Raw genomic sequence first — 17830 nt, 5'->3', positions numbered from 1 at the left:
AAGATGTAAAAAAAATTGATCGGACGATTTGAATTTAAAGATGTCAGTATATTCTGGTCGTTTCCACAATATCAATGGATTCAATTCAGACCACTAACTTTCCTACATATCTAAATTGCATGATTAAACCTTGTTTAAATTAATTTTTTACAAAGCTCCTTTAAAAATTTACCATGCCATTTGTTAATTGACGATTAACCATGACGGGAAGACTACAAAATGTAACACACAACTTACACATACACATGGCATAGTAGTGGAAAGGTGTATTTCCGAATAAGATGATCATCCGTTTCAAACCATTGCTAACGTGTGTCCAATTCTAAATAATAAGGCTCGGTAAGTTACAAACTAACTTAGGAAGATAAAGGATGTTTTCTCTTAACAACATGTTTAACACTTCTTTAAATTTCCTTGTAAAATAACCTATTATACGTTTCGTTAGAAAAAATATATTTTCCTTAATCTCTTTCTTATTAATCTAGAAAACATATGTTATCATTTAATCTTTAATTTTTTCCCTAGCAATAAACTTTGTGAATGTAACTATATTCACATTCTTTTAGGATGAAAATTTACAATGCCAATTAATTTGTATTTTTTTTAAGAAGGATTATTTCGAGTATGCATAAGTTTTTTGGCATTCACTCATTTTATGAATCTCCTCATTTCAATTGACATTTAATAATTTCTTTTCTGTTGACTTATATTTTTCATTGTACCAACTATTACAAGCTATCTTATTGTATATTTTTGTACCTATCTTGAAAGCATTCTTTCTTTATCCATATCAAAAGATTTCATAAAATTGCATATATTTACACATAGGTAAATTTCACTATTTTCCCATAATTTACTTTATAATAAAATGATTTGGAGCATATAAATTATGTAATTATAAAATTACTTCAAATATAATATAAAATATAATTAGATATTGAGATAAACTAATGATGAAATATTGTGAATATGTAGATATTGGAATAAAATAATGAAGAAATGTGTTGAATATGCATATGTAGATATTGATATATAATGAGATGTCAATATATAATAATTTAATGATTATGAAGTTTTTAAGTTGTTAGAAAATTTAATTTAAAGGAAGGACAAATTAATTCTTTCAATTAATTTTTGAGTTTATGGATGAACTAATATATTAATAAATAATGATAAAACTCTATTTGACTGAATTAATAATTAGTTTGCTAATTAATTGATTTTCCTTAGATATTCCCCTTTAATGTAACTAGTCTACAATGTGCTATTGGAAAAACGTGATAGAAGATTCTCTATAATGTCATTTTTGAATTTTCCATTTTATACTTCAAAACTCCTTTATATTCTTAGATTAAATAATTCTTTTTTTTTCTTTACTTCTCTTACTTCCACTTAATATATATCACTTTATTTTCTTTTATTCTACTTATTTATATAAATTTTTTGTTATTAAAATAAGGTTTAAATAAACTTTAGTTAAAATAATTTGAATATTTATTTAAAAAAATGTTTTTTTATGAAATAGTCTTCTTTTAACAATATAATTATAATTATAATTATAATTTTTTGTTGATTAAAATAAGGTTTAAATAAACTTTAATTAAAATAATTTTAATATTTATTTTCAAAAATGTTTTTTTTATGAAATAGTCTTCTTTTAACTTTAAATTGAATTTTTATTTGGAAAAACAAAATATAGTTTTAAATTGACTATTTTTAAAAGGAAAATCTAATTTTGGGTCGTAGTTTATGTGAACCTAAATAATAACCATGATTAAAACTATAATAATAATATCTACTAAAACTAATATAATTTATTAAAAATTAAAAATATAAGAAATTAATTAAAAATATTCAATATTTTACTTCTATGTTATAAAATTCAATACGTTTTGTTGCCACCTTTAAATTGATGTGAAAAAAACACCACAAACTTGATGTGTAAAAACACGATAAACTATTCTCTGAAGATTTTATTTTATATACAAACCTAGGGTTGGAGTGTTTACTTTGAAAAATGAAACAACGACTTTGATTATTTTATAATTTAATTATAATGCTTTAAATCGAACGGACCTTTGTAGTTTGAAATGTTGTGAATTCCATATACTGAAGCATGGGATTAGATTAAACGTTGTGACTATTTATAGTTGTGTTTCTTCCTGATGGATGCAACTCCTGGTTCGACCTCCTCTCACAATGTTTAATCAATCTTAACTAAACCCTTTTTATATATCCCGTACACAGTCGCAGGTATACCCTCCCCTTCCTTCACGATACTATGGGTGGCGCGGATTTAACCTACAAACTTTGCGAAGAAAATTCCAGGCGGCCTGATATGCACCGATGGCTTACACTATATAACTCAGTGACGGACTTGGATGAGTTTTAATCCAATTACCCTACGTTCATCCCCAGTCCATGATTCTTTTTCCATTCTTTTTTCAAACGACCCTATCAAACACCGTACGGTGATTTGGTTTCTCGCAGATTAAACACTCGTGTAATTCAATAAACTTTATTCACGCACGTTAATTGTTTTTATCTTCTGATACTCCAGTTGATTTTCTTTAGAAACTCAACGAATTTTCTAGAAATGAGAACAGGAGAACCCTAACAAATTGTTTGGAATTGAGAACTTGAGAACCATGACGAATTCTCTGAAATCGAAAGCCGCCGCTGCTGCCACCGCCGCCTTAACAAATTGTTTGGAATTGAGAACCTGAGAACAATGACGAATTGTCTGAAATTGAAAAATCATCCTCCTCCTCCCTGGTATGATATTTTTGTTGCTTCCTGCATTAATATACACCACCGCTCCCATGAATTGCACACCTTGATAACCCTTTTCTTTTTTTAATTTAGGGTAAAATTAAAAGAAATAGTGTGTATATTTTAATTATTTAAAAACATTCAGTGATAAGAAGGATAGTGTGTATATTAATAATTATTTAAAAATTTTGAGTGATAAGAGGGATAGTGATAATGATAGTGATCGTGATAGTGATGAAGGTTTTTTCTACCATTTTAAAATTTAGATATGAAAGTATAGTATATGTTTTTTTGATTTAATTATCTAGGAATAAGATGATCATCCCTTAAAACCATGACATGTCCAATTCGAAATATCAGTTGTGGGTAGTTTCAATTTCGCCCTTTAGTGTTGTTAATAATAACTCCAAAAAACAGGGGTCTCTGTAACTCCAAAAAACAAGTGTCCATCAATTTCACCATTCCATCAATCCTTCCAGCAATTTGCAATGGAAATAATAACTCCAAAAACAAGGTGTCCATCAATGTCACCATTCATGGTCTTAGTAATAACTCCATCTCTTATTGTAAGTGGAGGAATGATAGAATAACTCTCTCGCTCCATCTCCGCTTGTAACCTTGAGGAATGGCCACTCCATCTTGAGAGTTTATTAAATATTTATTGTACTTATTATTGATTACCATTCCATCTGTTATAATCAAAGGCTCCATGGATGCATGCATTTCTTTCTTAGTGCTTGGGTTGTTGTAATTTTTGAAGGATAACTCGAACTATTGTTGGAAGGATTACTCTAAAGATTTGAAGTGGCAGTTGGAAGGATTACTCTAAAGATTTGAAGTGGCTTCTCTAGGCTTCTATTTGTTAAGAAAGGTGCAAAATCTTTAGTAGCCTTTCTTTTCTCCACCTAGTATTTTTTCAGGGTTTCCATTGAGATACATTGGATGAACCCTTTTGGTTGAAAATGGTAATAGTAGCCAACAAGAATTAAAATTCCTTTATCATGAGCTGCATGAGTAAATGGTACAAGTAGATGGTGATAGGGGGATGTGAGGAAGAAGGGTAATTTTTTTGAGTAATTTTATTGAGAAAAATTAATGAATAATCATATTCAAATTGCAATACTTAGAATTGTTTTTCTGGTTAAACCGCAAATAAAAATAAATTTATTTGAAGTCAAGCAGTTTTTGAGTTCCAATCCCATGGGGAGTGCCACTGCATCTGTACATAGAGTTGATATTGACGTGCATACCTTACCACAATTAAAATGTTTTCTGCAGAAAGAATGAATAGATAACATATACTAGAATTATAAACTAAATGGCTTTGAAAGCAAACCAACCAAATGGTAATAATCCAGCGATGCAAGTTCTCTTGTAGTATTGGTATTCTGGTAACAAGAATAATTCATCCACATCCATTAAGAAATATCTTCCCGGACTTACCATTTCTTCACCCAGTCCTAAATAAACCCTGAACATCCACGAAGAAATATCCTGAACATCCACAAAGAAATATCTTCCCTAATTTAACATAGGCCAACAAATTCCATATAGGACAATATTATAACTTAACCAGCAATCCCACCGATGCAAATTTAGTCTCCTGTATTTATAGTTTGCTACCAGTTTGGAAATTTGAATTATTTGGAGCCCGAGCCAAAGCCGAGCCCTCCAAAAATTCTCGAAGGCCAAGGCGTAGCCCAAGCCAACGAGGGGGGCTAGAAATAGTTTTCAACCAGCAATTGACACTCCTCGGTTTTACCTCACTAGCTGCGTCATTGCCCCAAGCGCAAAGATGGCTACGTATCATTTGTTCCTCTTCTTTGTATTTCTTTTTCTGAATTGTGAGATGTGTGAATGTTCAATTATTTGGATGATTATAATGTTTAAAGAGCAGATCGATATGTTTTTTTTAATGATATGTGAATAATTAATTAATAATATATATGAAAACTTTATTTGTTTATATGTAGGTGTAAGTAAATGGTAATTATGTAGTATCTTAAAAATTTATATATTGAAATATGAAAAAAATGTAGATGATTTTTTTTATTGAAACTTTTTAGTGGTTAATTGGTATAATTTAATCAAAGAGATAAAAAATATTGGGAGAATTAGAATAATTAAGTTAAAGTGTACAAGTTTTAAAAAAAATGTTAACTTTGGAAAAGATGTTTCTGACTTTCACTACACTATCACTAATGATCCTCTAAGGAGATATCCTTCACCCAGTCCTGAATAAACCTTGAACATCCACGAAGAACTATCTTCCCTAATTTAACATAGGCCAACAACAAATTCCATATAGGACAATAGCATAACTTAACCAGCAATCCCACCGATGCAAATTTCGTTTCCTGTATTTATAGTTTGCTACCAGTTTGTAAATTTGAAATATTTGGAGCCGGAGTCACAGCCGAGCCCTCCAAGAATTCTCGAAGGCTAAGGCGTAGCCCAAGCCAAGGAGGGGGGTTAGAAATAGTTTTCAACCGGCAATTGAAGCTCCTCAGTTTTACCTCACTAGCTACGTCATTGCCCCAGCGCAAAGATGTCTACGTATCAGTTGTTCCTCTAATTTATACTCTTCTTTGTATTTCTTTTTCTATTTCTTTTTCTGAATTGTGAGATGTGTGAATGTTCAATTATTTGGATGATTATAATGTTTAAAGAGAAGATTGATATGTTTTTTTCGAATGATATGTGAATAATTAATTAATAATATATATGAAAACTTTATTGGTTTATATTTATGTGTAAGTAGATGGTAATTATGCAGTGTTTTAAAAATTAAGGTTATGAGTTTAGTGTGGAAAAGAAAATTTTGTTGAGTTAATTATATATGGATATTGAAATCGGAAGAAAATGAGGATGATGTTTATGTATTGAAACTTTTTAGTGGTTAATTTATACAATTTAATCAAATAGGTAAAAAAATATTGGGTGAATTGGAATAATTAGGTTAAAGTGCACAAGTTTTACAGAAGATGTTAGCATTAGAGAACATGTTTCTTACTTTCACTACACTATCACTAATGGTAATTTGAGTTGGGAGATATTATAAGACAAAGTAATTTCTCGACAATCTTTTAATAAATTAATTTTATTTGTAAACATTCACTTACAAAACTTTGATACTTTAGGTTTGAATTGACATTAAATACCTCTCCAACTAAAATTCATTTAATACCCATGTGAGTGTTAAATCATTCTCCTCTATTTAAATTAAGTATATAAGTACCCTCAAATATTTTGGGGGAAGATAGGGGCCAATATTCTATTATATTATTTTCCAATAAGCATAATCACTTTATACTATATACAAATACTCCATAATACCTTATTACTAAATTCACCATTTAATTAAATATTCTCTTATATTATTTTCCAATAAATATAATAGCTTTATACTATATACAAATAGTCTAGAACTCTTTAGATAAGCAATAATTAGATACTCTTAAAACACTCCAAATATTAATTTATAATTATAATTATTATGATTGTCGTATAATTATGGATATTTAGATGTGTCATGCTCAATAAAAAATTCATTCACTAATAAACAAATAAAGGTTTAAATGTAATTGGTTGTTATTGATATTATAGGAATTTGGATAATGTATATGTGTTTAGCGGGAATGTATTAATTTAAATAATTAAATGTATTTAATATGTTATTGAGAATTGTTTAAACATTTTTTTAACTTTTTTCAAAGAAATAGAATTATATAATTATATTCATGTGTTGTTAGATTTTATATTGTTTATAATTTGGCAAAGATTGTTTGGAATCACAAGTAAATTTGAGTCAACAAAAAAATTAAAAATTACAATTAAATTTGAGTAAACAATATAAATTAAGATTGAGTCAACAAAAAATTGTCAAATTCCAACCAAAAATTCCTAAACATCTAGGTTTTAGACAACCCATTAAAAATATTTATAAATACATAAAATAAATATAATAATTCAGTTTTAAGATTAAGATCAACTTATATATCATTCTTTCTTAAAACAATGGAGACATATAGAATTAATTGTTTTAGAAACACAATTTCTTAATGGTTAAGAACATTTAAATTATAATTATTATGATTACTGTATGATTAAAAATTACATTATTAAATAAGAAATACTATCTTAATAAATATTAATAAATTCAAATAATTAAAAAAAATTATAAATATATAAAATTATGTTGAAAAATCTCGTAAACTTAAAACATACTACATTTTTTATTATTTAAAACATACCACATAATCATAATCATGTAGATATTAATGTAGTCCATTAGAATGATTAAGTTGTGATATTAATGGAGTCTACAAAGATTATCTTATAATATTAACAATTTATTTTTTTAATGATTTTAGATTAATTTTAAATATGGAAAAAATTAATATATAAGAATGGGTTGTCTTAGAAATTTAGTAATATAATTTGAATTTGATATTTCTTGATTCATTATGATTGAGTGAACAAAACTTTGTCAAATTCCAACCAAACATTATTTAGGTGGTTATTACACCTTAAAGACTACTCCTTATTTAGGTGGTTATTACACCTGAATTGACAATATTAAATTATGATTTACATTACATACATAATTGAAATATATAACTAAAATAAATTCACTACTAGATAAAACAAGTAGCCATGTGATCTTGAATCTGGAAAAAAAAAACAAAGTTGTTAGCCAACTATTTTTTATGAGTTAAAATTTCACTCTTACACAACCATTAACATATGGGTTTTAAATGTAATTGGTTTTTATTAATATTATAGGAATTTGGATAATGTACATGTGTTTAGGTGGAATGCATTAATTTAAATAATTAAATGTATTTAATATGTTATTGAGAATTGTTTAAACATTTCTTTTAACCTTTTTCAAAGAAATAGAATTATATAATATAATAATATAATAATGAAAAAACTCTTCTCATTGCATTACATACATATTATAATATGTTAGCAAAATAATATATCGATTTTATAACTATTATATTAAATCTCTTAGTGTAACATTTTTTTTAATTGTTTCCTAAATTATAATTACAAAAAAAATATTGTATAATAAAGATATGTATAAGAATAAATTAATTAAATAAAACAAATCTTTTCAACTTTCTTTTTTTTAAACCTTAAATACCTTACTTAATATATTCTTAAATTCAAATAATTAAAAAAAGTTATAAATACATAAAATTATGTTGAAATATCTCACAAACTTAAAACACACTACATTTTTTATTATTTAAATTTCCTAATATTTATTAATTTAACCTTCATATACCACATAATTATAATCATGTAGATATTAATGTAGTCCATTAGAATGATTAAGTTGTGATATTAATGGAGTCCATTACAAAGATTATCTTATGATATTAACAATCTATTGTTTTATTAATAAATAAGTAAAATGATTTTAGATTAATTCTAAATATGAAAAAAATTAATATATAAGAATGTGTTGTTTTAGAAATTTAGTAATATAATTTTAATTTGATATGTCTTGATTCATTATGATTGAGTCAACAAAAATTTGTCAAATTCCAACCAAACATTATTTAGGAGGTTATTACACCTTAAAGACTACTCCTTATTTAGGTGGTTATTACACCTAATCACAATTGACAATAGTTAATTATGATTCACATTACATACATAATTAAAACATATAACTAAAATAAATTCACTACTATACAAAACAAGTAGCCATGTGATCTTGAATCTAGAAAAAAACAAGTTGTTCCCCAACTATTTTTTATTAGTTAAAATTTCACTCTTACACAACCATTAACATTTTTTATGGAAAATTGTGTAGTCCAACAAAAACATAACATGGTGTTTTCTAGGAAATTTTTTGTTGGCATTATGAATTAGGTGTTTTCCTTCATGGAAACCTACCTAATGAGTTGTTCTTATTTGATATTATAAATATATTTGTAGAAACATTGTAGCATCAATATTAAACATAGACCTTAATATAAACATAATTATAGGTTTACTAACATTAATAATCTTGGATTATAGAGATTAGGTTTAAAAAATTGTGGAATTGTGTTTGGTGTCATAATAATTTTATCATCGCCCATTTGATTTTATATAATGTGTATATGTGAAGTTTCTTTATATGTGTAAATGGTAAATTATGTATGTATGTTACTTTTAATTTTATTCAACATTAAATTGTTTTGTTGATATCAAATGTGTTTTTTTTACTATTAGGTGATTTCATTGTTTGATCATGGATCTAGCTATTTGGAGTTGTCTTCCATTTCAAGTTCTTGAAATTGTCTTCCCATGGCTCCATTTATCAGTTGTGATAAAGTTTAGCATTGTTTCTAAGAAATGGAAGAATGTTTTTCAAAACCCTTATTTCTTGTTACATTGCAAGAATGTCTCTACGAACCACTTTGCGTTTCTCGTTCCTTGCTTCAATGGTGAAAACAATTGATTTTCTCCTTAATACCTTAATCAGAATGGGCACATATCTAAGTTTCATTTGCAATTAATAGATTAAAGATAAAGAGTAGAGTGTATTGTTGGACCAATGGTGGTTTTATCCTTACCAACATAATGCTCCCATACACACAACTATTTTGTAATGAATCCATTTACAAAGGCATTTAAAAACATAGGGCCAATAAGAATTGGAGACTCGGGATTATTTTCATTATTAGAAAACGTAAGTAACATGAAATATGACTGGGTTGTTCTAAAACATATGTATGACAAAATGCAGTCCAAATTTTATGTTTGCAGTAGTCTTGATAGGGTATGGCAAAGGGTTGTTGTTCCATTTGGTGGCACTTCACCCCCTAAGAATGTAGTGTTTTATAAAAGTAAATTGTTTTAGTTGTATCTTGATAAGGAGTATGAAGATTATCCTTAGTATGGGTATACAATCTACTAGTTTGATGTAATAAAAAATGAATGGGGTTTTTCATTTGTTCCAATCAGTGACATACGATGCATGTCATTAGCAATATACATGGATCAGTTGATATGCCTTATCAATGATGGCTCCACTTCTGTATGGTCAATTGAAGAATTAGATCATTTCCAGTTTGGTCAACCATGTGTTGAACGAAGAATTCACTACTTTCAAGATGATTGGAGTTTCATAAGGAAGTTGTTGGAAGAAGTTTTTGCACATATAAATAGCAAATGTCCTGGTTATCTTCCATTTCGAAGAGTCCATGGTTTGGTTCTTGTGTGCAACTGCAGTGAAGTTCCTTTCCTGTTATATGACATGATGACTCACATCTGTTTTCCAATAGATATTGATAATTCAACTAATGAGCAGATGTCTGGGTTTTGGTACCCAACATTGGAGGATTGCAATGATTTTATTGAGTGTGGAAATGCTTTTGCAATTTCTCCCCATATGGATTTTGTTGATGAGATTCCACCATTAGATATGGATATGGATTCTTAGGATATTAGTATTCTTAGGATTTCTTATAAATATTTCCATTTTATATACTCTCTATGGTTGTGGAAAATATTTCCATTTTGTCTCTATACATACTATCAGTATTTATGGTAATACTTTAAAATTATGTTTGTATCAATCTTTATGATGTAAAATATTTCATATTGTTTCCCCTAAAGTTTTCTTATTTACATGTAAATGTATCTTGATGTTATGCGTTTTTGTTTATTTATGTAATTATAATTTCTATGAGTTATGTTATTCATGTTATTTGTATTGATTTTTGTCACTGATTCTCAAACAATGTTATATATTTATGTACATTTTAATATTTGCATTTATATTTTGATAGTATATAGTTCCAAATTTTTAGATATACTTCCAATTCATATAATTCTTAGAGCATTGTGTCCCAATAGTAAGGGTTTCATTTTGATTATAATATGATACATGGAAATTTAGACTTTTTTGTTTAATCCATTTGGAAGAATTCATTTCTGTTTTTTTCCATTTTGATTTTTTTTTTTTTTTTAGCCATTCGGAAAAAACCTTATACATTTTCATAAGTTTATATGGTTGGGAAAAAATAACATATACACTTTTTATGTTATTTTACGATTTCCAAAAAAAAATTGTGCCTTTTTCATTCTTTTTTGTTTGTTTATATTATATATTTGTTATGTTACATGTTTATGATTCCATAATGAATATTTTATTATTCATTGTAGACATGTCATCTGAACGCACAAGCAAACGTACAAGAAAACAAAATTTGTCACCAGAATCACGTGAGAGGTCTAACGAAAGTCATCGTTTATGGTATCAACAAAATAAGGATGTTATAAATGAGCATAGGAGAGCTACATATAATAGAAAAATGAGTGAAGCCACTCTTGAAAAATATTTTATAATTCCTCGTAAGTATTGTACTATGGATGATATAATGGAAAGAACATTTCCTATTGATAGCTCATTATCAGGGTATGCTCCTCGTTAGCATAATCTTTTTGTTTGATGTTATCCTGAAAATGTTCATAACATTGGGGAAACATATTGCAATCGGGAAGAACACCATCTCGATAATGTGGATGCAAATGTCCACTCTAACCCTTCTGTGTGTCCAATTGCATGTTTTGATGGAGAAAGGTTGCAAAACATCCATGGTGGAGGTAATGATGACATTTTGTGTGATGATTTGGATGATAGTTTAGTTGGCCATTTGTTTGATAATTTGGAGCGAGTTACTCGAAACATCGGATCTTCAAATCCCCCTTCTCAAAATAATATGGTCCCACCAAGAGAATCAGTCATCCTTGATAGCATTTTGCATGGAACAATGGAGGTAACAGAATGATATTTTTATTTTCATTGGAATAGTGGTTGTTTTATTATGTTCCTATATTTACAAAATTTTGTTTACTAAATATATGTTATTTTATTCTCTTGGAATAGGATACAACTTGTTTTAATAGAGGTCTAGAAATTAACTCCCAAAGTTGTGCATCTACTAATCTGAGAAGTGAAGATGAAGCATGTCATAACCTTCTTGTGCATTCTCCTCGATGATCAAATTTCCAGACTAATGTAAATTTTGAACGTTTTTTATTTTCTTTTCATTCTTTAAATTTATAGTTTCTTGGACATTGAATTTTATGGCATATTTTATTTTCTTTGAACATGACACATGTCATTTCAATAGAGGCATACAAACTAACTTCGTAGATGTTCCATCTACTAATGTTAGAAGTGAAGAGGAACCATCTCACAACATTCATCCACATTGCCAAACAAATGTAAATGTTGATTTCATTTGATATTTTTCTCATTTTTCATTTACACTTGCATGGAAATTGTATTTGTAACCTTTTGTGGAAAAACCATGATCTCATCTCATTAGGTTGGAGAATTGGAATCCAAAACATAAAATTGTAAAAGTAATGTAGATGTTCAATGTATTTTATTTCTTTCCATCTTTGAATCTTTCTTTGTTGGATATTTAGTTTTATAACGTATTTTATTTTTTTTAAACATGATACAACTCATTTGAATAGAAGCATAGAAACTACATCCCAAAATGTTCCATCCACTGATGTTAGAATCCAAGAGCAACCATCTCATAACCCTCATCCACATCAAGACACTAATGTAAATTTTGAATTCATTTGATTCTTTTTCATTTAATTCATTTATAATTAGTTGGAAATTAAATTTTAAAGTCTTTTATGACAAAGAGGCCTTTACATCCTCTCAGGTTCGCAAAATTCACACCATAAATTTGGAAATACATTCTCATAGATCCATTCGACATGCTTCAAATTTGTGAAGGGAATCTCATGTTCCTAAAGATGAAGTACATGTTAGAAGAAATTTTACTCTTCCAAATGGTTTTCAACATGGTTCAGCCAGTAGAGATCATATTCATTTTGATGAAAAAAATGGTTGTAGTGCATAAAATATTTCGAGTGAAGATAGATAGCCTGTCAGTTTTCCAAATGTACCACATTTGCCAAGAATAATATCCCGGAATCCATGTTGTGAGACATTTTAAAGGACCTATTTGCAGATGATGTAAGAGTGAAAGAGGAGGCAATCATTTTTGTCGACATAATAACATGGATCCTCGTGATCAACCCCATATTTTAAGAGTTCTTACTCAAGTTGAATAAATGCTAACAGGATGTGTGAATCCTATTTTGCAAGTGACACATGCTCGAGGCGGGAAATATAAGTATAGTGGTCATGCAATTAGATTTCCTCAAATATTTCTACAATTGTACGAAGTATTCCCCGACATGTTGAAGATATTGACTTCCTAATTGTGAGGAGACATGCCGCTCAGTCTAAATATTATGAATGTTATGTCAAAAGATCTCAAGTGATGGTTGCATTTCTTTTCAAAATCCAAGATGATCAATATTATCGAGATATTGTAATTGATTATGATTCAATGAATGCTCTTCCCGAAAGATCAACAGATGTCTCCTCTAGGCTTAAATTTGTTGATTTTGATATTGAAGAATCTAAGGTCAATGAAACTAATAATGAAGGGTTTCCTGCTCAACATTTTCCCTCTTATCCTTCGTCTTTTGTTGCTCACCTACCAAACAAACTAAGAGATGTTCATGCTATGTTTGATAGAAACAACAAGATCTTGGACATTTGATAGCAAACATAAACAAGATCCATGGAAGCCTAGATATGTTCATGCTATTGTTCGGGTTTGGCCACAGTTTTATTCTATTCCTGGTGAGGCTTTAGAATAATTTGAAACCTCTTTCTGCACAGAATTGCTCTTGTACAAGCCATTTGGTGACATTCCTGCAGAAATTGGCCTTTCATCTGAAATTATTATGGAAAATTTGAGGAATTTTCAGTATCGAGCATGGCATGTTGATCAAAATCCACCAATTATAGACAATATTGAAGATGAAGAATATGGTGATTTTCTAACCAGGAAATGAATCTTGAAGATGATTTTAAGAATGGTAGATTTTCTCTCGCTTGGTTCCACCAAATGATGTGAATGTTTCTAACCTTCACACCCTTGGTCGAAGGGACTTTGATATGTCCTTTGACTTGGAAAGTACAACTAATTCTGTTGATGTTACAGAAGAAGATATTAATTTTCTAAGGAATGCAAAATCAAGGGTTGATATTGTTGACCTTTCAAACTGAACATTTTCATCTCCATATTCTTTGTCGAAAAAACAATGAATTGCTCTTGAAATTGTCTTAAGGAACTTTGTTGAATATGATATTCGTGAAGCTCTTCTTATGATTATTCAGGTCACTGTGGGCACTCGAAAGTCTTTCCTTATACATTGTATTTTTGAAGCTCTTTCTAATTCTTCAAGTAATGGAAGAAGCCCTTTTCTTCTTCTTGCCCCAACAAGAATAACTACTTTTAATATACATGAAAAAACAATACACTCAGCTAAAAATTCCAATTAAATATATGCAGCCACTACCAGGGTAGTCATTTGCAGTATTCCAATAAGAAATGCAACATTTAGATATAGATTGATTGATGAAATGAGATTTCTAGGATCAAGGTTGTTTATGCAAATAGATGCTCAATTATGAGAAGCATTTCTAGAGAAAAAGAATTGTCCTTTTGGTGGCAAATCATCATCCTTGTGGGTGACCTTGGCCAACTGCCTCCTGTGAGAGATAAGCCTTTGTATGTAGGTAATATAGCTGAGAAATTCTTGTGGAAAAAATTCAACACTGTTGTCACTCTTGACACAATCTTTTGCCAACAAGGGAATAATGAGAAACAATCTTGTTTTCGTAGAGTCCTCAATAACATAAGAAATGTAGAACCTGTTCTTGAAGATTGGGAGTTCCTTATGTCACGGGCTGATATGAGGTTGCATTCTAGAGAAAGAGATTTATTTAATGTAGTAGTTCACATGTTTCCAACAAATAATTTGGTCTCCTTCCATAATAGGAACATGTTAAAATCATTAAATTCTCCAATTGCACGATGTGTTTCTCAACATTCAAGGCGTTCAGAAATCAGTGGTGTTGATGATGATTAATTGGACCATGAAGTTTTGTTATGTCATGATCAGTGTGTTATGTTAACATGCAATTTATGGGTTGAAGCTGGCTTGGTGAATGGTGCACTTGGTTATGTCAAGGATATATTTTGTTCGCCTACCTCTAAGCCACCTCAACTTCCAATGCTCACAACTGTTGTTTTTGATAAGTATGTTGGTGTTCCATTTGATGCAAACAATCCAAACATTGTCCCTATCACACCAATGATAAGAGGAAATGAAAAACAGACTCCTTTGAAGATGGCATGGGCTCTTACAATCCACAAGTCATAGGGATTGACTTTAGAATGAGCGTCAGTTCATATCGGGAATAAAGAGCAGCAAGGCCTTACCTTCACAGCCATATCAAGAGTGAAATCAATAAATCGTTTATGCATTGCACCACCTATTTCTCTTCAATGTTATGCCAAGATCAAAGACAACGCATATGTTACAATTAGGAAGAAGGAAGAGGAGTGATTGAAGTCCATATCACTATAACATACAACTAATAACATTGTGACCTTCTTTATAGTATGTTTTTTGAATTGCTTTTATTTTCCTCTTGATTTACTTTTAATATAGTAATCATTTTCATATATTTATTAGATTAATAAATTCATCATATTCATAGTAATATTTGAGAAAGTTGTTTGCATCATTTTTCATGCTGTTGAACTTACTTAGTTTTTCTAAGTGCCTATTGCTCTTTTCTTTGCAACAGACCATTCAAACATAAACAACGAGTTATATGAACCAATCATTCAAAATCATTTTTATAACTGGTTCATATTGATATTAATATTGTGGATTCATATTACATCATGAAATGCAAAAATGGAGGTTTTGAATATTGGCCATGGTTTTATTCTATTTCCATGGTTTTTTTTATTGTATTGTGAAATGAGGCTTATATTTGTAGAAATTTTTATATCATTTGGTTCATGTAACACTATAACATTAAGTTTTTTAACATAAATACAAATGGGGTGTTATGTTTTATGTATACAGACACACAAATATATATATATATATATATATATATATATATATATATATATATATATATATATATATATATATATATATATATATCTGTGTGTGTGTGTGTGTGTGTGTGTGTGTGTATGTGCGTGTGCGTGTGTGTGTGTGTGTGTGTGCTTATTTATTTGTGCATGTCTTTATTGATTTTGTTTTTGTTTTTGTGTCTTTCACATGAAGATATGGACAATAATGATGTCATCTATTATTCTAGAACAATACGCAGTACTGTTGGAGCTATAAGCTTTCATCCTATCTTCGGAGCAAGTTTGATAGAAAACATGGGTTCCATCCTCCTTTTATTGATGATCACATTCGTGAGCTAGATAAAATGAAAACACATGTAAAATACTTGAAACATGTGCACGAGAGGGAGTCTCGAAGGAGAACAAGAAGGAATTGGTTGGAAAGTGTTAAGTATCGTGATCATTATCCTGTTGATTTGAATTGGTGCTGCTTTTGTCATCGATTTGGTTGTGTTTTGGAAGAGGCCACTCCATAGATGACTTTTGATGGAGTGTTTCAAGTTCATATTTGTAGTGGAATTATTTGATGTAAAGAAAACAAAAAATATATGTTAAGGCTCAATGTTCTTTCTGTGGTTGCAATGTTAATTAAATTGAATTTGTTTTCTCATTGTTATTTTTATGTACAAAATTGTATATCTCTGGTCTTAAAATGTCTTATTATGTTGTTCCTCTTTAAATCCAATGTGTGCAATTTAGATGTGTTTTTTGCATTTATATTGTTGTGCTCTAATGGCAGTGTTACTATTTTATATCTTTCTCTTGCATTTGTCATTGTTGTGGTCTTTTGTGTGGATCCCTTCACTTTGTTCATGTCTTTCATAAATTAAAATATTGTTTACATTAATAATATTGTTGTTGGGATTTCATCTTCTATGTGTTTATATTAATATTCTTCAGATTTATACTATTAATACATTCATGTATTGATATCAATGTATTTATGGCTTAAATTTATTTTTTGTTTATAATGTAGTGATATAAATGTGTTATTATTAATGTAATGATGATTTATCATGTTTTAATTCTTTATGGTTTGCAATGTGGTTCTTATACTAGTTTTGGTTTTGGTTTTTTATTATTGTTTTGTGTTATAGCGTTAATTATGTTTATAATATTGATGCCATGGATTTAGGGCTTAGGTTTGGTTTACTATTTTCTTTGGTTTATAATATTAAATGATTAGGTTTATCTATTCTTTAAGTTTATAATATTAATAATTCCTTTGGTTTATCATTTATTCCCTTTGGCTTATTAATCCCCAATATTAAGGTTTAAATAATAGTCCTAAGGTTTAATATTAATCCCTTACATTTACAATGTTTATCCCTTCAGTTATTAACGTGATGCTTTCATAATATTAACAATCCCTAGGGTTTATTGATCCCTTAGGTTTATAATATTCATAGTCACGTGGTTTAATCAATCCGTTGTGTTTAAAAAATTAATTCCTATTAATCCCTTCTGTTTTTAATATTGATCCCTTGATATTTTTCATCCCTTGGGTTTATTATTCCCTTGGGTTTATATTATTAGTCCCTTTTGTTTAATAGTATTTTCTTAGGTTAATAATCCCTTGGGGTTTTAGTATTAATCCCTTCGTTTTGTTATTCCTTTGGGTTTCTCATATTAATCCCTTAGGCTTATTATTCCCTTAGGTTTATAATATCGATCATGGTAAACCATTGTCAATCATAGCCAACCATGGTCAACCATGCTTCAATGTCACATTGTGACAAGGATTGTCTCACCATGAAAATAAATCATGTTTATTTTAGTGTTTGTAATATTTATATTTGGGTTTACGAATGTTGGGTTTATAATATTAGTCCCCTGGGTTTAATATTATTCCCTTGGGTTCATAATCGCTTGGGGTTTTAGTATCAATCCCTTGGGGTTTATTATTCATTTGGGTTTATAATATCAATCCCTTGGGTTTATTATTCCCTAAGGTTTAAAAATCAATCATGGTCAACCATGGTTGAATGTAACATTGTCACAAGGAT

General features: G+C 29.0%; 1 non-coding gene and 1 pseudogene across 1 annotated transcript; both read right to left on the bottom strand.

Moving 5' to 3' along the window:
• Positions 1-4421: 4421 nt before the first annotated feature.
• LOC149265271 (U4 spliceosomal RNA) lies at positions 4422-4569 on the bottom strand. The gene has a single exon (XR_016261315.1). It is a non-coding gene; the product is annotated as a U4 spliceosomal RNA (small nuclear RNA).
• A 613-nt stretch (positions 4570-5182) lies between these two features.
• LOC149265270 (U4 spliceosomal RNA) lies at positions 5183-5322 on the bottom strand (annotated as a pseudogene).
• Between the last annotated feature and the right edge of the window lie 12508 nt (positions 5323-17830).

Source organism: Pinus tabuliformis, chromosome 6 (assembly GCF_031772625.1).
Source record: "Pinus tabuliformis cultivar Carrire ecotype Pingquan chromosome 6, CPIR1, whole genome shotgun sequence".
NCBI lineage: Eukaryota > Viridiplantae > Streptophyta > Pinopsida > Pinales > Pinaceae > Pinus > Pinus tabuliformis.
The sequence above is the reverse complement of the archived record's forward strand: the minus strand, read 5'-3'. Positions and strand labels throughout refer to the sequence as shown.